General features: G+C 44.9%; 1 long non-coding RNA gene across 5 annotated transcripts in view; it reads left to right on the top strand.

Annotated features, from left to right (window-relative positions):
- Positions 1 to 24,494, top strand: part of LOC123330966 — a 69,931-nt gene that overhangs the window by 24,572 nt on the left and 20,865 nt on the right. For 2 of the 5 annotated variants that reach the window (XR_006547331.2, XR_006547333.2), the window contains exon 4: positions 17,036 to 17,100. This is a non-coding gene — a long non-coding RNA (uncharacterized LOC123330966). Of the gene's footprint in view, positions 1 to 8,049; positions 8,101 to 17,035; positions 17,101 to 24,188; positions 24,285 to 24,494 lie in introns of all 5 variants that reach the window. The other 3 variants (XR_006547330.2, XR_006547332.2, XR_006547328.2) reach the window with 3 other exon arrangements.

Consider the following 24,494-nt stretch of genomic DNA (forward strand, 5'->3'; position numbering starts at 1 on the left):
CACCAGAGACCATATTGACTCTTGGAAGTCCAGAATAATTATTTTTGAACTTTCCCAAGTGAACCCATTGGAGTTTAATTTAATAACATTAGATCCCTTCAAAGATCCAGACTTTTGTCTCAGATTTATTGAGTATGCTACTGAATCAAATGTCTTGTGACTCCTCATTCTGATTTTTAGTAATAGCGAATTAATAACCTTGTCCTCGTCCTTGGAAGTCTGCAGATAAAGTGTATCTGAAAGGGTCCCAGAGTCTGGGGAGAGAAACAAGGACCCAGTCCTGGGATTTCTGGCTCAAGCCACAGCTTTTGCTGGAAATGAGGTCAGTGGTTGCAAGGGAGCTGAGTTGGTCCCTGGACAGTTGCTCGATGACAGACTCAGGGTGTATTTGCAGCCAGGCATCCACCTCCTTTTCTGGTGCCTCAGCAGGTAGTGTACATGCTTGGTCCCTGACAGGATTCTGGAGGATGTAGCTCTCGGGTCATCTCTTGTGAATGTCTTGGAACCAGCACCAGAAGCAGACAGAGGATTCCTACATTTCCTTCTCTTCTTCCTCTCTGAACTGAATTTTGGTAATCTTCATAGGCAAGAAGAGGAGAGTGTGCTTGGAGGTGCCAACCTGGGAGGAGGTCGCAGGAAGGAACGTGGCTTCGTGTTCTGAACATTTCTTTTTTTAAAATTTTGCTTCAGATATTATTATTTTTATGTCTTTTGGCCACATCACACGGCATGTGGGATCTCAGTTCCCCGATGACGGATCAGATCCACACCCATTGCATTAACAATGGAGGGTCTTAACCACTGGGCTGCCAGGGAAGTCCCTGTTTCAGATATTATTTTTAATTTCAATATTTTTAGTCTATTATTGAAACACAAGCTACAGCCCTCTCATTACTGTCCCTTGGAAATGTAGCCACTGCCTTGAGGTTTGTGTGTTTAATTTTACCACAGACACTTGTGAATGTGACAGTTGATCAGTCGTGTCTGACTCTCTGTGACCCCGTGGACTGCAGCCCGCCAGGCTCCTCCGTCCATGGGATTCTCCAGGCAAGAATACTGGAGTAGGTGGCCGTGCCCTTCTCCAGGGGATCTTCCCAACCCAGGAATCGAACCCAGGTCTCCTGCACTGTGGGCAGATTCTTTATCGTCCAAGTCACCCAGGAAGCACGTGTATCCATGGCCAAAAAATATAGGGTTCTGGATTTGCATGTTTTTACATTTTCCATAAATATATTATATATGTTTTTGCATCTTTTTTCACTGAACATTGTTTCCCATATTCATCTGCATAATCAGGTGATGCAGTTAATTAATTTGAACTGTTTTAAAGTACTGCACTCTGTAAATATTACTCAACCATTCCCCTACTGATGAGTACTTAGGTTGCTGAGCTTTTTTTTTTTTTTTTTTAATATTTATTTATTTAGCTGTGCCAGGCCTTACTGTGGCATGTGGAATCTAGTTCCCTGACCAGGGCTCAAACGTGGGCCCCGTACATTGAAAGCCAGGAGTCTTAGCCACTGGACCACCAGGAAAGTCCTTACTCTTGAGGCAGTATTTCGTACCCCTAGGTAAGTCAGTCATTGGCTGCAGGTTGTCCCTGTGGGGACCCAAGGCTGTAGACTCTTGGACAGGGCAGATGCTTCGGCCAGAGCAAGTCTCTGGAGAAGGCACCTGTGAGCACTTTGCAGTCAGTATTCAGAGCAGCAGGGGTGTGGGAGCACCCATATGGCAAAAAGGATCTGGTTGAGATGCCAGCACATCACGAGGGCTCCTGTCCCTGGAGGGGATGTTTCCTTCTTGTTTGAAGGCTGGGCCATCCAGCCAGAGTTAGCTGTGCCTTCCCCTTAGTCTCTTGGCCATCTCACTGTCATCTTATTGCCACTGACTCTTCTTTCTCTTTTTTTAAATAAAATTTTTTAATCGAATTATAGTTGATTTACAATGTTGGACCAATCTGTTGTACAAAATAGTGACTCAGTTTTACAAATATACACATTTTTTAGTTTCCTTTTCTATTATGGCTTATCACAGGATATCAAATACAGTTCCCTGTCCTACACATTAAGACTTTAGTGTTTATCCATTCTATATGTAATAGCTTGCATCTACCAACCCCAGACTCCCAGTCCATTCCTCTTCGTCCCTTCCTTGGCAACCACAAGTCTGTTTTAATTAATAGTATAATTTAAGATATTTACATTTATTATTTTACTTTATTTTATTGGCCACACTAATGTGTGGCATGTGGAACCTTAGTTCCCCAACTAGGGATGGAACCCGTGCCTTCTGCAGTGGAAGCATGGTATCTTAACCGCTGGACCACTAGGGATGTCCCTGTCATTGACTCTTCACTTGCTTATCTCCTCCACCGGCTCCTTGAGGCAGGAACCTGGGCTTGTCCACCTGTTGTCCTTCTCAGCCCCGCAGGGTGGCACCATCCTTGGCATGGAGGAGGTAAGCACAACATTCCCTGAGTGCCCTGGGTTCCCCCACCTCAGGGACCCTAGTTATCTGTGCTCACTCCATGGTCTCGAGTCAAGTTCATTGACTAAAGAACAGCCTTGGGAGACTTTGATGAGACAAATGTGAGAATCAGGCAATCATGGAAGGGCAAGTCTTCAGTGTTCTCGTTTTTTGGTTATATATGCCTTTAAAAAGTTTATTTAAAACAAATTATATGGTAGGTTTCTTCTCCCTACCCCTCAAATGTCTCATGGAAGACAGTTTTGCTGTGCCGTTTTTGGAGGGAGAGAAACGAGGAAATCTTAGAGCTGAGTAATTACTTCCATCAGCAGGAAATCAGTACTCTTTGTGTGAACAGAACAGGTACTGAGAGAGCCTGACTGTTTAATTTCCTTGAAATTCCATTTGCATGTATTCAGGGCTGGGAGGATCACTTTGGGAGTTAGGGACTGGAAGAGAGGTCAGTGGAGAGAAGGGAGGGACAGGGCAGTGTCTCAGAAGACTGGGGAGCAGGTGATACTTAGGAGAGAGATTTCAGAGTTTATTGAGAACTGCTCACCATCCCCACCAGGCTTCTGAGCCGTGGAGAAGCCAGCAAGACCCAGGAGGTGTCAGCTTTGGGGAAAACACTGTGATCACTTCCTGCGCTGAGTGATGGTTGAACATCTCTTGTCTGTAAGAGGAGCAGCTTGGGGACCTGCATAAACTTCTCCTTGCCATCTTTTAGGGCTCTGTGGCTGCAAGGTGGTATTAATAAAGCAATGAATCTGCCCAGAAAACAGCCAGGCGAGGGTCTGGGGGATCTCAGGGATGCTCAGGGTAAACAGGGAGGAAGTGAGTCCTGCAGGGACTCTGGGTGCCCCTGTATTCTTCCTTCCTTGTTAACACCTGTAGGGGTCTTCTCTCCATCTTTTTAAGAAATTGAACTATAGTAGATTTATAATGTTTCAGGCATATAGCAAATGAATCAGATATACTGAGTTGGTCAAAAAGTTTATTTGGGGTTTCCCATATGGACACACTTTTTGGACAATGCTATGTGTTTGTGTGTGTGTGTGTGTGCACACATGTGTGTGTATACATATATATATACATGCGTGTATATATATACACACATATATATACATATATATGCACACACATACATATATACACACACAAATATATATACATTATATATACACTCTTTTTCAGATCTTTTCCATTATAGGTTGTTACAGGCTATTGACTATACTTGCCCATGCTTCAGTCTCTCCATCTTAAAGATTGTTTTAATAGTAGGATTCAATGTTATTTATTTTTTTTAGCTTTCTGTTTATTGTTTTCGGTTGTGCTGGGTCTTTGTTACTGTGTGCAGGTTTTCTCTAGTTGCGGTGCACAGGCTTCTCACCGCGGTGGCTAATCTTGCTGTGGCTCCCAGGCTGAGGAGCACAGGCTCAGTGGTTGTGGCCTGTGGGCCTTAGTTACTCCTTGGCATGTGGGATCTTCCCGGACCTGGGATCTAATCCCTGTTCCCTGCCTTGGCAGGTGGATTCTTACCCACTGTACCACCAGGGAAGTCCAGGATTCAATTTAAAAATAAAGTTCAGGCGTGTGAAACACTGCTATGAGCAGAGCCCTTGGCTCGCTGCTGGGGTCTCAGGGATCACAGCTGTATGAAGGAGGCAGGCCTGATATGAGTAGGTGTGGGCACGCGACACCAGATGTCAGGAGGAAGGTGCTCTTTGCTGTGCTGGGGCCAGGGTTAGAGCCAGGAGCATCTGGGGGTGTTCGACAGGCAAACAAGTTGGGTGAAGGCTTTCTAGGCAGACGGAACAGTTTGTGCAGAGGCTGGGGGTCCGAACAATGTCAGGTCCAGGGTCGTCCGAGCAGTTTAATACACTGGAGAGTGAAGTCAGGGGTAGGGAGTTGACTTGAGGTCAGAGAGATGGCTGAGGAGCTTGACCGAGACCCTGCCATAAAGGCCTTAAGAAGATCAGCCTTAAGAAGGGGTGAAGGTGCAATCATCGCAACGGCAACTGCTGGGAGTGGGATGATGATGAATTAAAATACCCAATGATGGGATTGCAGGAGTCAAAGCAGCAGTGGGTGAGTTTTCTCCTGGGCAAGAAAGCTTCCCTGGCTCCTGCTTTCGGCTCTTCTGAGCTAGCCTGGAATATACCCACTGTGACCAGCCACTATATATTAACTGAGCACCTACTATGTGCTCAGAACAATATGTATGGCTGAGAAACGCTGTGGTGCCCCAGCCTGTGGGCTTCTGTGGCTTCAGTGGGACGGAGTTTTCCTGAGTTCTGCTTATTACCAGCACCAACTGCCCATCACACCCAGCTTCAAACAAGCTGAATTCATTCTTGAATCCCTCGTGCTCAAACCCCAGGATGCATGCTCCATAACGGTTTGATGATTGAATGACTCACACACATCACATCATTTGTGAACACAGGTTGGGCGGAAGTCATTTGTGAATCTGACATTAATAACTATTATCTTCTGGAAGTTGGGGATGTGGAGAGTTGACCTACCCTGAGAAAAATAGGTCTGATCTTGCTTCTTCTCTGAATTGTTTTGTGACCTTAGATAGTCCTTGGCTGAAATAAGCTTCTTTTCAGCATGTTTAAGATAAGAGATTTGGATCAGCGCTTCCCTAATGTTGCTTCTGGTTCAAATATCCGAGTATTTTAAGTCTATAAATAGGAATCCAAAACTCTGGATGGAAAGACATAAAAAACCGCGAGCCTGGAGGGTGGTGGAAAGATGCAGAGATGCAAGCAGAATACCTGGGGCTGCATTGGCGTCCACCAAGTGCTGGCTTTCCCTCCTTGTAAGATGCAGGCAGGAAACTTTACCGTCTAGTCTGGGGTGCTCTGACAACGAATTAGTTCATGTTTGTGAGGCACAAAAGGGAAAAAGGTACCTGTAAGAAATCATGTAAATGCTAAGCGTTGTTTTCCATCTGATTCTCCTCCAGTCAATCGCACCTTCCTATCAGAGTGTTGAAACAGCCTCACTGAGGGCTCCTCTGGCTAATTGTGCTGCCAAGAAAAGGGGGGCGGTTCTCTTAAAATTTTTCATTTTAATTTCTCTCTGTCTATGACTTCCCTCCCCCCTTTTTTTCCAGTGCACTGTTCAGAGCTGCTCCCTGATCGGGGTCAGTACAAGTTAGCGCTTCTGTTTTCTCTCTGTTCCAGTCTAGTCTCCATGGAAAAGCTCTGGAGGATACACAAATAAAGACCCCAAGTGGGTCTCCATCCTCCAGAGGCTCCTATGTGTTCAGGAAGGGCAGAGACCAGTCCCCCCCGACCTGCCGCAGGGAACCGCCATTCAAGGCAGGGTGTGAGAAGCTTGGTGAGGGCAGGGCTGTGGGGTTTCTGATGAGCTTCATAATAAATTGTGGGGTAATTGATCCAAATGCAGCTTCCTCAGTACATCAGTTATCTACTGCTGTGATAATGCCATGTAACAAACCAAGCCAAAATTCAGTGGCTTAAAATAATGGCATTTATTTAAAGAAGCTGCAGGTTGTCATTCAGACCAAAACAAAGCTTGGTCAAGCTTTGTTTTGAAGCTCAAAACAAAGTTTAGTATCTAGAATGACTAACCTGCTGGGCCCCCTAAGTTTTGAGTAGTGTCCCAGAGTGGGTGTCTTCACGGGGGCCCCTCAACCTTGATCTTAACTCAGCACCCAGGCAGTGACGCCCACCGTGTGCTGGCCGGTGGCTGGAGCTCGGTGCAGGGAGGCAGACAACTTCTGCTCAGAGTTGGTCCGCCTCCTCGGCAGTGGAGCAGGATCTCAGGGGAGCGGTGACTCACTGAGAACAGGCTTTGTTGTTGCCCAGGCTGCTCTTTCCTCATGCTCAGCACTGTGGGCAGCTTTAGCTGAATCATTGCATCTTGGCCCAGGAGGCTGTGAGCAAAGGTGGGAGGTGAGTGATGTGGACAGGCTGCAGTGATCCTACAGACATGGCCAGGAGAGGCAGCTCCAAGATAAAACACAAGAGAGACCATTCCAGATTTCACTTGACTTGTTGGGGGTGGGGGTGGAGGAGAGCAGAGGAGAGGAAGGAGCAAGATGAGACCCTGGGGAGGAACCCGGAGGCAGAGATGCAGTCATTTTTTTAAAAAAAGGTTTATTTATGGCTGTGCTGAGTTTTGGTTGCTGTGGGTGGGCTTTCTCTAGTTGCAGTGAATGGTGGCTGCTCTCCAGTCGCAGGGCATGGGCTTCTCATCGCTGTGGCTTCTCTTGTTGTGGAGCATGGGCTCTAGGTGCTCAGTGGTTGCAGCTGTGGGCTCTAGAGTGGTGGCTCAGTAGTTGTGGGGCACGGGCTTAGTTGCAGCATGTGGGATCTTCCTGGACCAGGGATCGAACCAGTGTCCTCTTCACTGGCAAGTGGATTCTTAACCACTGGACCACCAGAGAAGTCCAGAGACATAGTCATTAAGGTCAAAATAACATGCAGATCGCTTTGTGACTTTTTCTTAAAACCACATTTTATTTGAAACTTACAGGTTTCTGATTCTCATTGTTTCCTTGGCTATTGGTCCTTGCTGAGAAATTTTGCTAATGAGGTTTAATTCTCCAGTCAACTGTTTCTCAGTGGCTGTGATCATCTTGCCACTAACAAGTATAAAATAGGCAACTTGCTCAAGTGCTGGGGACAGTTGGGTTTCTCAAAATCGAGGACATTTCAGAGCATGAGTGAATAACTACAGCAAAACATCATCGATGTGAGTGCAATTCCTCGTCTTAGTCCAAGGTCGTTAGTTTCGCCCTCCCTGCCCTTCCTCATTTATTCCTCAAATATTTACTGAGCATCTCCTATACAGCAGCTGGGATATACAGATAAACAAGACAGGTATGGCCCGTAACTACTCAGTGTTGGTGTGGTTCGAGCTGAGAAATCCCTCATTCATTTATTTGTTCAGTAAACATCCCTGTGGTGCCTGGTATTTGACAGTCCTGAGCTTGGTGTTGGGCCTACGGGGCTGAACAAGAGAGATGTGGCCTATGCCTTTGTGCACGTTAGAATCTGGGTGGGGAGAGATGTCAGGCAACAAAGTTCATAAAATAAAAGTATAATGAACCTTGTTTGGAGGATGCTCAGTGGTCCACATACCAGTGTACACAGGTGTCTTTCCTCATGGGTTCTGGTTTGATGGGTATGTTCAACCTGAACTGTTAAAGTGCACACTTATGTATTAGAATAGCCGTGTGCCTAACAAGGAGAGTGTATGTTTCCTTCTTCATTCATTTGCAAGACGGGACAGCTTCCTTGCGAATCACAGATCTCAAGTTAAGGTCTTCCACCCTTTTGGCCACTCTTCCTTATTACCAAGGAGACCCAGGGGCTCACCTATGAGGGGTGGGGAACAGGTCCAAGGCACTTATATAAGTGGAGCTCTTCAAAACTGTTATTGGGAAACCAAATGTCAGTGGGAGGTTGCTATATTCTGGGGCTGGCTTTCAGGCTGGGAAGTGGAAAGGCATCAAATGTAGCTCATGATTCCTTAGTGCCCATTACGTGTGTCAGACCTCTCTGTAAACTCTATATTATTCCCTTAACACGTATTTCCATTTTATAGATGGGGTAACTGAGGCTCAGAGAATTGACGTGGCTTACCTAAGGAGCCAGGGTAAGAAATCAGGTTCCTGGACACCAAATCTGATGTGACTGGAGGCAGTCACTTGGAATTTGTGACCTCAACACAAGATGGAGAAGATACAAGGGCGTCCGAGAGTTGTGTCATTTTAATCTTAAAGTGCTGGCAAGCAGTGATTCTTTGAACATGAAAAATAGTGAATTTTTTTAGAACCTGGAAACATTAGAAATTTACTCTCTCCAAGTGATAGTTCTTGGCAAAATAGACTTAAGCAGCATCTTCTTCCTCCCATTTCCCTTCTGTTTGGAGCATGTGTGTTCCTCTGTTCCGGAAGTTTTCCTTGACAGAAGCAGAGCAGTTTTTGACAAACAACTTTAATATTCTTTGAGTCCGTTTGCCAGCTCTAATAATCCCACAAGCTTACAAGGTCACCGTGGAGATTAAATCTGAGTCATTGGAGGCAGATGTTGACACATCATTATTTCTGGAGCTGCTGGGGACTCTCATTCCCTGGAGCTATGATTCACTCTCCAAACGAATACCCCGAATTCCACCTGGCCTGCTGAGCCAGGGATTCAGGATGATAGGAGGGAAACAAGCCCACCTCGCCACTGCCTTGCTCTGTGCGTTGAGAAACCCCTGCTTGCTGCTGGTGTGGAGAGAACACGAGACCTGGGCTCCTAGCTCATCTCTACCACTGGTTGTGGGCTAGCATTTCATCTGTTCTTCACAGTCTTTGCTGTAATTGATGTGTGTGTGTGTGTTTGTGTGTGCGCGCACACGCATGCACTTAGCCACTTGGTCATGTCTGACTCTTGTGACCCCATGGACTGTAGCCTGCCAGGCTTCTCTGTCCATGGGATTCTGCCGGCAAGAATACTGGAGTGGGTTACATTTTCTACTCCAAGGGATCTTCCTAACCCAGAGATTGAACCCGTGTCTTCTGTGTCTCCTGTATTGCAGGCAGATTATTTACCCACTGAGCCATACAACATTTTTTTATTTATGCAGGAAAATGGATTATCTTGAGTGTCCAGGTTGATGAAATTTTATAAATACACGCTCCAAGTGAGCACCATCCAGATCAAGACATGGAACATTTTCCCCACCCCACAACCCCCCCTCCTGCCCCTTCCTAATCAATAACCCTTCAAAGTTACCCTATTCTGACTTCTGACACCATGAATTAGTTATGTCTGGTCTAGAATTTCACATAATAGCAATCAAATGACATGTGAAAAGTCAAAGTGTTAGTTGCTCAGTTGTGTCTGACTCTTTGTGACCTTTGAGACTGTAGCCTGCCAGGCTCTGCTGTCCATAGAATTCTCTAGGCAAGAATACTGAAGTGGAGAGCCATTCCCTTCTCCGGGGGATCTTCCCGACCCAGGAGTCGAACTCAGGTCTCCTGCATTGCAGTCAGATTAATTACTGTCTGAGCCACTAAGGAAGCCCCACAAAAAAGCAATCAAAGGACATGCACCCTTTAAAAAAACTGTATTTTATGTTGGAGTATAGCTGATTAACAATGTTGTAATAGCAGGTGGACAGCAAAGGGACTCAGCCATACATATACGTGTATCCATTCTCCATCAAGACATGTATCCTTTTGTGTCAGCTCTCTTGCTCAGTGAAATGTCTGTGAAATTTCTCCAAGGTGCTGTGCTATCAGTAATATGTTCCTTTTAATTGCTGAGTAGTATTCCATTGTATGGGTGTGCCACAATTTGTTTATCCATTCTCCTGTTCACAGACACCTGGGCTGTTTTGAAACTTTGGTTATTATGAGTGCAGTTTCTATAGATATTTTTTAATTTAAAATTTTAGTTGAAGCATAGTTGATTTACAATGTTGTGTCAGTTTCAGGTGTATATCAAAGTGGTTCCGTTTATATATATATTTCTGATTCTTTTCCATTACCGGTTGTTCCAGGATATTCAATATTTTCCCCTGTGCTATACAGTAAATCCTGGTTGCTTATCTAGTTTATATATAGCAGTGTGTATCTGTTAATCCCATACTTCTGATTTCCCCCTCTCTACCTCCCTCTTTCCTTTGGTAACCCTAAGTTTGTTTTCTTTCATATGTCTGTGAGTCTGTTTATGTTTTGTACCTAGATTCATTTGTGCTATTTTTTAGATTCCATATGTAAGTAATATCATGTAATATTTGTCTTTCTCTGCCTGACTTGCTTTGCTTAGAATGATAATCTCTAGGTCTATCCATGTTGCTGCAAATGGTACTACTTCATTTTTTTAAAAATGGCTGAGTCATAGCCCATTTGTGCTGCATCTTCTTAAACCAGTCATCTGTTACTGAACATTTAGGTTGCTTTCATGTCTTGGCTGTTGTAAATAGTGCTATAGCTATTCTGGTACACATCTTTTTGTAGACTTAAGTTTTCACCTTTCTTGAATCAATACTTAGAAATGGGATGGTGGAGTCACGGGATAGGCATACCCTCAACTTTATCAGAAACTGCTCAACAGTTCATACATGTCTCCATGGCAATAAGTGCCCTTTGGTGTTACCAGGAAGAGGGAGAATGGGGAGCCTGGAATTGGGTGGGTAGTGACCTGTTCTGTTGAAAGAACTCAGTCCTGCTCATCTGGCTCTTTGCTGAGTCATAAGAAGGGAGGAGAAAATGAGTCTCAGGGCTGTTCAGATTTGCCCCTCTTCAGGAGAGTTCTCGAATCTCTCTGAATCTGTTTTCTGTCTGTGAGATGGGAATGACAATGCCTATTTTGAAGAACGATTGGGAAGATGAGAGGTAATCACGTGAATACCAAGCACAGGGCCTGTGATCTAGTAAGAGCCCTACAAACATCCGCTTTCTTCATCTCAAAGGAAGAAAATAACGTACTTGTTGCCACTGTGGAGTCTTGGTGCTAATGGGCAATGTGGCTGGTTTGCGGGTGACAGCTCTGTGCCTGGGAGCCCTTAGCTCTCCCTCGACCTTATGCTTCCTTATCTCAAACCTGGGAGAAGGTTCTTACCATCATGGCCTCTGGAGATTGGAATGAGCATATGGTGAGGGCAAGGTGCATTCTACACATGCTGTTATTTGCTGTGTAGCATTCATGTGAGACTTTTGATGTGTAATTAAAAAAATTTATTTATTTGGCTGTATCAGGCCTTAGTTTCAGTGTGTGGAATCTTGTTCCCTGACCAGGGATTGAACCTGGGCCGCCTGCATTGGGAGTATGGAGTCTTAGCCACTGGACCACCAGGGAAGTCCCTGATGGTCCGTTTTGATGTTGGAATAGGGTGAAATTGAGTTGAAGTTGAATACTCCAGCATCACAATACTGGACTCTTGGCTGCATGGAGACCTCACATAGCCTGATGCAGGAAAGTGCACCTTATAAAATACCAGATTTTCATAATGGAAATAAGAGTATTAGACAAAAACATCAAAAGCTTTCCTTTCATAATTTTTTGTAATAAAAACTGATTGTTTATTAAATGGACTGTGGGTTGCTATGGCGACACAAGGGTGCTGAATTAGAAGAGGATTGAAGTGGATATTCTAATGTGGACAGGCATCGCTTAGACACACTTAGACAAAAATACTGATGTTGTGAAGAGTGTTTTATGGTGTCAGTAAAATTTCCTGAGTTTCTGTGTCAGACTGGCCTCTGTTTTCTAGGTTACCCATTTTAATCCCCATTATATTTTGTTTCTTAATCATAGTTGAGATAGTTTATTTGTTCATGCATTCGTCCATACATCAGTAAATAGCTTTTGGTAGCATATGTGTCCACATTCTGAGGGCTATTCAAAGAAGTAAAACATACAGTCTGTCCAGAGGATTTCACAAGTGCAAAAGCACGTCTTGGCCCCTGGCTGACTTTCCTCTCTGAACTCAACTCCATTCAATCACTGTATTCAGTGATTTCAACACTGGGGAAATTTAATGTAAAGAATTTTAAGGCTATGATAAGATAGTATGTGTAAAGATGGGGAAAAAAAAGAACACTAAAAAGTACCCATGGACTGACAGACACGGAAGGGAGGAGTCCAGTTCTCATAGAACTGAAGGTCTTGTTGCAGCACACTGGATGATGGGAGAGTTTGCTAGGTTGGAGGAGCCAGAGGTGGTCCATGGTAGCTGGACAAACAGCAACAATCCTATGCGGCGTGGGTGTGCTGAGGCTGGAAGTTCAGAGTGCAGACGGAGTTGGGGAGGTGCCACTGTGGGGTGGAATCTGGCATCTGGCAGGGTCTACAACCAGAGGGGCTGCAGGAAGGTGGTCTCTGGGCCTTGGTGGGGGCGGAGGGTGGCAACGTTGCTGGGGGATGGCCTACTGTGGACATGCAAATAGGGCAGAAGGTGCAAGTGGAGCTAGAAAAAGCAAAACTGAGCAAGTTGAATCAGCAAGAGAAGTCCCCGCCTCCTGCGATGTCCTGGCAGCGCTCTCTACTGGCAAACATTAGCATTGTGCTCACTGTAGAGAACTGCTTCTGTTATCAGAGGGCAGGTATTGAAGAGTGAATCTGGAGCTTAGAAACGATATTTCAACAATGGCCCACCATCTGGGCCATCTTGTAAAATCATTGAAAATATTTGTCTTTCACAACCTTCCTCAAAGAGGCTTCATGGGCTGCGAAGCTGGAAAGATGCACAAAGGGTTCCTTCAAAGAGAATGACAACCTTGTCAGTCCTTCCAGGAGGAAGCTCTGGGATGCAGGCTTGGGTTGGCAGCAACCATTTGTACTCAGTCCTTTCCTGCTGAAATGGAGTTCATATCCATTTGGTTTGCAGACTTGAGATCACAAGGACATGGGCCGGAGCCCCCGTTCTGCCACTCACCAGCCGTACGATTGTGACACGGCAGTGATGTCCTTGGTGGTTCAGACACCAGTGTGTGCCTAATGGTACCCCAAAGTCACAGGTCCCCCGTCATATCAGAGGCTCAGCCACCATGCTGTAAGGCAGAGGCCAGCACACCTTTCCTGGAAGAGGCCGGGTAGTAAATATTTCAGGCTTTGCAAGCCACAATGTCCCTGCTGCAGATATCCAACTCTGTCTTTGTAGAGCAGAACCATCCACAGACAGCAAGCAAAAAGAATGCCATGTCTCTGTGTGGGGACGTGTGTCCAGTACTGGGTCTCACTGTGCTAGGACCAGTGTGCCCTCAGTCACACGCTGGCCCTAATGTTACACTGTCATCTCCCATCCCAGACAAAAGTTTCTTTAAATCTCAGGTTTTATTGATTTTCCCTGCTATGGGTCTTGTTTGGAGCCCCTGAAGTTATCCTAATGAGCTGTCCTGTCTTTGAATCTGGAGCATCATGGATTGGGGTCTTGGGATTGCAATTGAGAAATGCCCCAGTCTTCTTATTTAAACTTGTTATTTAGTTTCCAGCTCTGCAAACCTCAGATTTTGCTGAGCTACTCAAAAAACAAGATGTTGTTAGTTTACAAACAGGAAATGCTGGAGAGGGTGCGGAGAAAAGGGAACCTTCCTCTGTTGTTGGTAGGAATGTAAATTGGTAACAGCCACTGTGGATAACAGTATGGAGCTTCCTTAAAAAACAAAAAATAGAGCTACTATATGATCCAGAAATCCCACTTCTGGGCATATATCTTGAGAAAACCATAATTTGAAAAGATACATACATGCCAATTTCATAGCAGCACTATATAAAATAGCCAAAACATGGAAGAACCAAAATGTCCCTCAATAGATGAATGGATAAAAAAGAGTGGTGTATATAGACAATGGAATATTACTCAACCACAAAAAGAATGAAATAATGCCATTTGGAGTAACATAGATGGACCTAGAGATGATCATACAGAGAAAGATGAATATTGGATGATTTCACTTATTTGTGGAATCTAATTTGGAAAATTCTGAAAGAGATGGGCATACCAGACCACCTGACCTGACTCTTGAGAAACCTGTATGCAAGTCAGGAAGCAATAGTTAGAACTGGACATGGAACAACAGACTGGTTCCAAATACGAAAAAGAGTACGTCAAGGCTGTATATTGTCACCCTGCTTATTTAAGTTATATGCAGAGTACATCAAGAAATGCTGAGCTGGAAGAAGCACAAGTTGGAATCAAGATTGCCAAGAGAAATATCAATAACCTCAGATAAGCAGATGACACCACCCTTATGGCAGAAAGTGAAGAGGAACTAAAAAGCCTCTTGATGAAAGTAAAAGAGGAGAGTGAAAAAGTTGGCTTCAAGCTCAACATTTGGAAAACTAAGATCATGGCATCCGGTCCCATCACTTCATGGCAAATAGATGGGGAAACAGTGGAAACAGTGTCAGACTTTATTTTTGGGGGCTCCAAAATCATTGCAGATAGTGACTGCAACCATGAAATTAAAAGATGCTTACTCCTTGGAAGGAAAGTTATGACCAACCTAGATAGCATATTAAAAAGCAGAGACATTACTTTGCCAACAAAGGTTCCATAGTCAAGGCTATGGTTTTTCCAGTGGTCATGTATGGATGTGAGAGTTGGACTGTGAAGAAAACTGAGCACCAAAGAATTGATGCTTTTGAACTGTGGTGTTGGAGAAGACTCTTGAGAGTCCCTTGGATGGCAAGGAGATCCAACCAGTCCATTCTGAAGGAGATCAGTCCTGGGTGTTCATTGGAAGGACTGATGTTGAGGCTGAAACTTCAATACTTTGGCCACCTCATGCGAAGAGCTGACTCATTGGAAAAGTCCCTGATGCTGGGCGGAGATTGGGGGCAGGAGGAGAAGGGGATGACAGAGGATGAGATGGTTGGATGGCATCACCGACTTGATGGACATGAGTTTGGGTGAACTCTGGGAGTTGGTGATGGACAGGGAGGCCTGGCGTGCTGTGATTCATGGGGTTGCAAAGAGTTGGACATGACTGACTGAACTGAACTGCGTTTTAGAAAAGATACAAATGAACTTATATACAAAATAGAAACAGACTTTTAAAAAGCAGATGTTTGGTTACCTAAAGGGAAACGTGGTGTGGAAGTATAAATCAGGAGCATGGGATAAACACACACACATTACTATAACAAAGTAGATAACCAACAAGGACCCACTGGGTAGCACAGGGAACTCTACTCAGTATTCTGTGGTAACCTATATAGGAAAAGAATCTAAAAAAGAATGAGCATAGTTATATGCATAACTGGACCACTTTTCAGTACACCTGAAGCTAACACAGTATTGTACATCAACGGTGCGAGTATGTGCTCAGTTGCTCGATCGTGTCCGACTCTTTGCAACCCTATGGACTGTAGCCCGCTAGGCTCCTCTGTCCATGGAATTTTCCAGGCAAGAATACTGGAGTGGCTTGCTATTTCCTACTCCAGGGGATCTTCCCAAGCCAGTCTATTGAACCCAGATCTCTTATATCTCTTGCATTGGCAGGCAGATTCTTTACCACTGCCCCATACTCCATAAATATAAAATATTAAAAAAAAAAAACCCAAAGCACAAAATGTTGTTAGACAGCCCTTGCAGTGATGCACTGTGGAGCAAAGAAGACCCACTTCCCCATTTAAGGAGCAGCCGCAACAATCCAGTGTCACGGAACCATCCCCGGCTCTGTTGTTTTAGGGTTGCTTTAGCTACGAAAGGTCAAAAGTTGTCATGCAGGCAAAAGATCATCTACTGTTGTCACCTGTGGATTTTCTTGGCCAGAGAAATTGTGCTAAGTGTGAATTTTAATGAAAAGTAGGGGCCTATTCAGTGGAACAATAAACTGATTGCCCTGGTGTTGGGGAGTGGCTGAATCTCCCCAGACTGACATCTGTCAACATGCCTATACCCTGGGCTGGTCTGTGAGCCTGGGTGTTTGACCCCCACCCCAGCAGCTCATATGATAAGGTAACCACCGCACCCTGGCATTTTCCTTGCCTTTTAAAAAAACTCGGTTTAAATTCTGGGGCAGAAGCATTGATACTGAGATACTTATGCCCTTTTGATAACTGCTGCTTAAGCTGCTTCTTTGACAGACAAATTCTAATTAAACAGTATAATAAGTTGCAGAAACACAACAGCTCCCAGTGCTTTTCCTGTGGCATGTCACATCTGAAAAAGCTACATCCTGTAACTTGCAGATACATTTTTAGGTTCTGTTTCCATGAAGTGGCACTCGCTGTTTCTCCAGAGATGTAGGTTAGGCTAACACCCTCTTTTTTTTTCCCCCTCCGTGGAAACTATTTCTAGGCAGCAAATTAATTGTAGGGAAGTTAAGGTCAAAGAGATTTGTATTTCTTTGCAGCAAATTTTGCCTTTGTCTTAGGAAAGTTACCACAACCCCTTAAGTGACTTGAGTTGGGATTTGATCCCTGGGTCAGGAAGATCCCTTCTCTGATATTCTTATCTGGAAAATTCCATGGGCAGAGGAGCCTGGTGAGCTATAGTCCATGGGGTTGAAAAGAGTTGGACATGACTGAGCAACTAACTTTCACTTCTCTTCCCAGGAAAATGAAAAAAACAACAACAACCGTGAAACAACAATAATGAAGCCCAAACCAGGATGCTGGATTTGTGGATCTATGATTTGACTTGGATTTGAGGAAAGGAGGGTCGTTGCAGGGTTGTTATTCTACTGATTGGAAATGCAGGCCCATTTCCTGTAGGTGACAAGTGCAGAGTACAGATAAAATTGTGAGGGTCTTCTGTTTGGGGATTCGTTTTTTTAAATCCAGTGGTCTTTGCTTAGCCTTGTTAAATGGCATTTTTTTTTGGTAGGTTACAGCAGTAGAAGCACTACACTACAGATGAGTCAAGAAAAGCTTCCTATACGGAGTGTTGCTTTTATCAAAACTTGCTGTGTGCCTTTGGGCAAGTCACCGAACCTCTCTGATTCTGGAAACTGAGTCACCAAATCTGAGTTTGGTGGAAGGGGTAGGCATTCAGGCTAAACTGGGCTTGTTCACATGGCAGGCATAGGGTTCTGCGACAGTGAGCAGAGGCAGCCAGGTCTCAACGCCTCCTCTTTCATTTTCTGTAGGTAAAAGCCCGATGCCAGGCAAGGCCAGCCTGATGTGAGGAGCTGCAAAATAACGTTGTGAAAAGGTGAGGGAAGCGACAGAACGATCACAAGCCGTCTACACTGGGTTAGTGCTCATTCTGGGATCTTCCAAGAAGTTGAGTGGTTAATAATGTGGTGGTTTGGGTGTGCGATCTGCCTGAGTTGTGACTTTAACCCGGAGCAGACAGGTTCAAACAACAGGAGAGAACAGAACACAAGGAATCACAGCTTGATCACCATGTGACCTTGGACAAAATACTTCACCTGTCAGAACCTCAGTTTTTTTTTTTTTTATCCTAAGTTTCCCTAAAACCTGTATTAAATCTGTTCTATTCTGGGTACTGGAGTCAGAGACGAGAAAAACGAGCTGACCCTTGCGAGTTTCTGCAGTTGTGTGTGTCAGTGACTGGGGAGTGAGGGAGCCTGGTACCGGCCACTTCTGGTTTGCTTGTGTGCTGTCCAGGGCAGCTTTGAGCCTGGACCCTTGCCTCTCTGAAGGTATCGAGGACTGGCAGGCAAGCGATGTTCCCTGTACCTCCAGCAGGCATTTCCCCATGGGAAACTTGCTCTTGTTAGCCCAGCTTTTGAATTGCTTGACCCCTTTGAGGCCCATGGGTTGGGAAGGGCTTCCAGTGCATCTATATTGGGCTCACTTATCCTGGCTGATTTTCAACTTAGTTTTCCAGCTGTGAAAAACATCTATATGGATGGCAGTAATTGGGAATTTAATAATTTTTTGATGTTTCTTGTGGTGCTTGGAAAATCCACTGAGAATGGTCTATATATTTTCAGCATTTCCCCATTCTGTGCTAAAACTCTATGCTAAAAACTCTGCATGAATTTTATTTTTTCCTTTTCTTTCTTTTTTTTTTCTTCTTAAAGCACACAGCAAGCTAACTTTGAAGTCAAGTTTCGTTTTTAGTCAAGTGTGTGTACTGGGTCCTTATTTTCTCCTTTTGTTTTTATTGCTACCGTGTTCTTTATTACTTTTTTCTAAGTCATTTTAGAAATAAAAAAGATGGGGGAATAAAACCACTAGAGTCAGAGATTCAGACAATCTACGTGTTGTCTCCCCATGAGAATTATTCTCTTGGCTGGCGCGGGAGGCTAGTGTTTCTTTACCTGGTGTTATTTGATTACTAGGTCATCAAAACTTTATCAGCTCTATTACACTGACTCCCAGAAGCTTCAGAGTAACAGAGGAATTGCAAGTAGGGCTCTTATCATGTCACAGAAGCTCTAACTTCATCTTCAAAGGAGGCAGTGCAAAGGAGTGGATTTTTTTTGGAAAGAGCGTGAATGTGTCTGGATGTAAGGCCCAGTTCTTCACCTAAGGCGCTGCTGGGTGACCTTGGGAAACCTGCTTCACCTCTCTGGGCCTTACTCCCTGCACCCTAAAGATGAAGCTGCTTCCAGAAGTTACTGTAAAATGTTTTCATTTCAGATGTAAAGAGGAATCTCTCATGACTCAGTTCATGGATCTTAGATTAGGACTTATTTAGGGCTCTGTGGGCTTTTATCATAAATATTAATATCAGTGATATAGAGACTTTGAAAATGTTGGAAGTCTTGCATGTCTTCTCCCTTCTGTGAAGCCCACTTCCTCCTTTGATGAACTCTAGGTACTGGGATCTTGGACTGGTAACTGCTGTGGTCTGGCTCGGCCCTCACTCATCTAACGAAGGATGATTGTGATGGACCTTACAGAAGAAGCGAGAGAGCCAGGTTGCAGGGGTTGGACGAGGGGTCCAGGTTTTCAGCCTTGGCAGCCTCTAAATGCACAGTGTGGGTCCTAATGTGTCTGCTGGCTGTAGTAGTAGATTCGTTTTTCCTCGGGTCCACGTTCTCCGATGTTCCTATTGACCACACACGTGGCATCACCCGTCATTTAGGGGTGCTTCCCAGGAGTTTCGGGGTGAGACAACTCATTTCCACTCCTCAGTCTACTTTTATTTTGCCCTAGTCCAAAACATGAGTGGCAGATGGAATCTATGCGGTATGGAACAGGGGACTCAAGCAATTAATTATTGTTACTTTTATCTGTCTGGAGAGGGAGGAACACCGTTAGCACATTTCTGGGAGAATTTCAAAAGATGCCCATGAGCAGGAATGCTTTTTGTGACTGCATCTCACACCCTCCTTACACTATTGGGATCTCTTGGACTGTTTCTGGGTTTCTATCCTGGAGGGAGGCTGCATCTTGGGCCCCGAAGTCCAGGAGACACAATGTCCCATGCTCTCACACTTTCTGCTGAAAGGACTCAAACCATACCTATTACTGTTAACCAGCATTTGTTAAGTACTTGCTAGGGCTCAGACAGAGTACATCTACATCTGTCATCTCAGTTAATACTGAAAACATCCCTTTAGTGTGCGTTAGTTGCTCAGATGTGTCCAACTCTTTTTGACATCACGGACTGTAGTCAATCAGGCTCCTCTGTCCATGGGATTTCCCAGGCAAGAATACTGAACTGGGTTGCCATTTCCTACCCCAGGGGGCCTTCCCAACCCAGGGATTGAACCCCGGTCTTCTACATTGCAGGCAGATTCTTGACCATCTGAGCGACCAGGGGAGCTACTGTATAGGTAGCATTACTGGCCTCATTTGGCCAATGTGGGAATCGAAGCACCAGGCTTCTTTTGTCTTTTTTACCCAGATGGTTGGTAGTAGAGATGTGACTCAAAATGAGCCAGGTAGCTTCGAGAATATTCCTCTGAAGTATCATGCTGTGCTGTGTCCACACACACGTATGATCATCTGTGTCTGACCGCCAGGATCCCAGGGATTCAAATACTGCCCACTGGTTCATAGTTCTGCCAATAGTCTAAGCCCCTTTCAGCGCCTTGAGTCAGAGCTGCAGACATGCTTGGAGATCAGGATCTTCAGAGGCCCCCTAAGAATATGCTGTTAGAGCAAGTAGATCGTAGCCCTTCCTTCGTATTACCTACCGGACCTCCGTGTCTGCTCCTGTCTCATCTCCATGTTGATTTCTTGACTATCTTCCCTTAGACTTTTAACATCAGCCATATCGAAAAACACATAGTTCCTGAGTTCCCCATGCCCTCTGACTGCCTGGGATGCAGGCTCCTTCCCCATCATTCACTAGCAATGTTCTCTGTCCCTCCAGACTGACCAGACGCCCAGCCTGGGCATTCTCTTAACATTCTTCTAGATTTTTCCTGGTTCCCTGGAAGTCCTTGCTCTCTGTCAAAAGTGACACCCATGTGGCTTTTATGATGGCAAATCCATATGATCTGTTTCTTGTCTGTTCCCTAAACTTCTGTAGAACCCAAGCTGGGTACCATCCGTCTAGCATTTTCAGAGTCTGGCAGGAAGATCGCTGATACACATTTGGCACATTGCCAGTGCCAGCCGAACCTGGATAATGTGCTCTTTTCCAAGTGAATAGTTAGCTTTTATTGCTGTGTTATTAGATTGAATCACATGAAATTGCTGTTTTCATAAGTTAAAATTGCTCAAATACCGGCATTTCAGATGTATATTTTTCTATTCCCATGAGCATTTTCAATCTGTTCCTCCCCTCTGTTTCTCCCCTTCTGCTTCTGTACACCAAGGTTCCCCTGCATGTCCTAAACTCATCTTTTCCTTTTCCTAACACTGACGGCTAAACTTCCAGAAAGAGTTGGTTACATTCACTGTTTCCATGTCTGCACCAGCCATTCCTGCTTCAGTCTTTTGCCGTCTAACCCTCGCTCTCTCCTCCTGAAGCTGCTTCAGATGTTTTTAAGCAGCACTAAAATTGCTCCACTCGCAGGTTGATCCTAGTCTTCACCCTCTTGCACTTGCTCACAGCTTGAAAAGACTGGGGTAACCCCCTTTTGAAACTTGCACCTTCTGTGACTTCCATGGCCTGACTTAAAAAATCCTGCTGATTTATCCCATATTCACTCCATTTAAAGTTGAAGGATAAAATGAAAACCCATCTTGCCCTTCAGTTGCATACAACACAGAAGTTACTATATCATGACACATATCCTGGTAAAGTAAGTGTAGTTGATCAGTTCTAGACAATTAATAGATAACCACATGTGTATTATTTTAAAACTAGAGAAAATATATGCAGAGCATCTAGACATGAGCCCCCAAAGATTTGAAGTTCAAAGACAAAATTCTTTATAATCTAATTCAGAGTATATATAAACTTTACTTATATTTATGGAACCAAATTAAAGAAGCTATAGAAATAAAGGGCATTTTTTTCCCCTTCATTTCAGGCAAGGCTTTATTGGGGCTCCTGCTGCAGCAGAGAGGATCGAAGACAAACAGCAGTTTCCCTTGCTCACTTGCTCACTCCCCCGAGCGGCAAGAGTGTGGGGGTGGCGAGGTTTTTCCTTATATGCGGCGAGGGTATGGGTGTGTCCAGGGCTGGAGGGCTGGCAGAGGTGGCCCCCCCCGGTGGCGTTGAGTGCAGGGGGCATACCCAGTACCCAGCTTTTGCTCCCAACATCCTGCTTTTGCTCCAGGCTCTTCAAAAGTGCCAGTTGGGATTTTGGTCTCTTTGTATCTTTTGTCCAGAATTTGCCCCAGCTGTGCATGCCCCCAGGAGGGTTTTTATAGAATCAAGAATTGAAACAATAAAACCATGCCAGGGCACTTGTAGCTTTCCTGTCTATCTTCTTCCATGGTGGAGAGCTCTCCTGGCTCCATCTCTCCTGGCCATGTAATTGACTCTTCTGCCCATCCCTGCCTGAGTCCTGCCCATGGACATCCTGTTCCGTCCTCCTCCCCTTGGGAGCCTTGCGCATCTACTATTTGTGAATATCCTCACATCCAGCGGTAATGTGTACTCCAGGCGAGACTCACTCTGGCTTTGGTGTATCAGTAGGATCCAAACCAAGACTGTCGTCCCCCAAATCACCTTCTCTTCCTTTCATTTCCCCTTTCGATGGTCCTCTTTACCTTTTTTGCCTCTGGGTCCACCTCTGTAGTATTTCGACAATTCTTGCCCCACTGTCTGTTTCTTGACTGTTATCTTCCAGCAGCCTAACTTTTCTCTGCCAGTCTGTCAGCTCCACACACTCACATGTGGAAAATAGTCATTAGTGAGCCTGACTTAATCATGTTTGCATTTCCCACAGTGCCCTAGCATTGTGCTCAGGGTAAATAGGCCTTCAATGCATATATGTTGAGTTCAAAGACATTGATCTTGTAAATGACAGGCACAATTGGACTGCATTGTCCTAAGCTTTGATAAATATCAGATGGAGAAAGGGAAAGAATCCCTCATAAATTGACCACCCCAGCACACTGTTCCAGTCACTGGTGTATTCTGTCATGCATTTTCCCCCATTCCTATTTTTAGATGAGGTTGACAACATTTTTATTGTTACCACAGTGGTCCACCCAGAGGACAGAGTTGCTTAGCAAGGGCTGAATCCTAATCATTAATGTTGCTCACAACATTTTTCCAGCGCTCTGCCTTCCTGTTGGGATTGTACTTCACAGTTCCTGGAGGTTAAGTGAGGACTTGTGACCAGAACTGGCCGATGATCATTTAATTGTTGATCCCTCAGAACATCCTCTCCATGGCTGTTCCGCCACCCTTGGTCCTCAAGTGACATCATGACGCAGAGAAGCCAAGAGACCCATGACGGCCATGAAGTAGGAGAAAAAAAGCTTTATTTTCAGCTGTTAACATTTTGGGCCTATCTGTTTCTGCAGCAAACTTTAACTCAATTGGAGATGTAGATTGCTATTTCTGGGAGAGTCTCTGATTTATTTTTTATTTTTTACTTTTATTTGCATTAATTTTTTTGTGGCATTTATTCCCAGGACAAAAGTTTTTGTTTTTTCAGTTTCTCCTGGGATATCTTTTTCTTCTGTGCAGCCTCCTCTTCTGGTTTAGGGAAGAGCTACTCTTTTTCAGTAAGGATCATTTTAGTGTGGCTGTTTGATCTGACCATGAGCTCTGTAAGTCCTCCTCTGTATCTTAGGGGTTTTGTTCGCCTGGATATGTTCAGTGACCAGAGAATCTACATCTAAGCTCTTCAGCATCACTCTCTGCATTTTTGAGTAGGTGTGCAGGGAAAATTCAGCACTCTGTTTAGGTCACTGACACTGCATCCAGCCCCACTGTTTGGACAACCCCACCATTGTATGAGGGCTTCCCTCATATCTCAGTAGGTAAAGAATCTGCCTGCAATGCAGGAGACCTGGGTTTGATTCCTGGGTCAGAAAGATTCTCTGGAGAAGGAAATGGTAACCCATTCCAGTATTCTTGCCTGGAAAATCCCATAGACAGAGGAGCCTGGCGGGCTACAGTCCATGGCGTCGCAAGAGTCGGAGCGACTTAGTGACTATACCACCGTTGCAACAATGGAATGGCACCCTTTGCTTCTTAAAGGGACATCCTGCACTTATTTGGTGGCTTTTCATTTGTTTTTCCTTTTTAAATTGGAGAATCCCCACGGACAGAAGAGCCTGGAGGGCTACAGTTCATGGGGTCATGAAGAGTTGGACGTGACTGAGTGACTAAGCACACACCCAGCACATAATTGCTTTACCATGCTGTGTTAGTTTCTGTTGTATGACCACGTGATTGGTGGCATTTTGGATATGCACACCCTTACAGGCCTGGGTAGTTTCATGAGTGTTCTTAAAGTGAACACGAAGATTTGAACCTCTTGATTTTCATGATTTTGGGGGGTTCCTGGGCAAAGTGAATTGCGAACCATTTTTAGAGGTCATCTCAGGCCGCTTACTAGAAAAAAAAAAGGGGGAGATTCTCTGATTTAACACCATTAACACCATTCCACTTGACAGGGGAAATGACCTAGGTCATAATGAGTGGGTCTTGGCGAGTGGCTGGAGCTGAGGTTGGCTGACTTCCTGGACATTCTCCCCTGTTCACAGCACCCTGGGCCCAGAGGGAGGCTGGCCTTGCAGGATGCTTTCCTGCATTTGCTCTCTGCTTCCTGGTGGTATTTCTGCTGCAGAATGTGTCGGGCCAGACTCTCCCTGGATTCTGGGTCACTGACCTGCTGTACTTTTCAACCTTGACTGGTCATTTGAGAGAGCCCGAGGGTCCACTTTGCGAGCCCTCTGCCGAATGCCGTGACACAGGTGCCCACCTCAGCCCTAGGGCTGCTGGAAGAATGCTTCCTTTTCCAGGTGATGGAGTGGAGGCAGCGGCCTCTCTGTGCAAGTGAAAGTCCGACAATTCAGCTTTGGAATTATCCGAGGGTGACCAGATTCTCGGATTCAAAGGTATGCAGATAATTAGGACTCTTGTTAATCATTCTGGATCCCCTTCCCCACCCCCACCCCCCAGTGACGATTCACACAGATTAATTACTGCCTGCTATAAATAAACGCAGAGAAAAGCAATCTGCATGGCTGAGGCAGAGGGTAACTGTCATTTAATATATCACAGCTTTCCGCACACCTGCTCTCCCTCCGCTGTTGCCATGGAAACCA

Source organism: Bubalus bubalis, chromosome 21 (assembly GCF_019923935.1).
Source record: "Bubalus bubalis isolate 160015118507 breed Murrah chromosome 21, NDDB_SH_1, whole genome shotgun sequence".
NCBI lineage: Eukaryota > Metazoa > Chordata > Mammalia > Artiodactyla > Bovidae > Bubalus > Bubalus bubalis.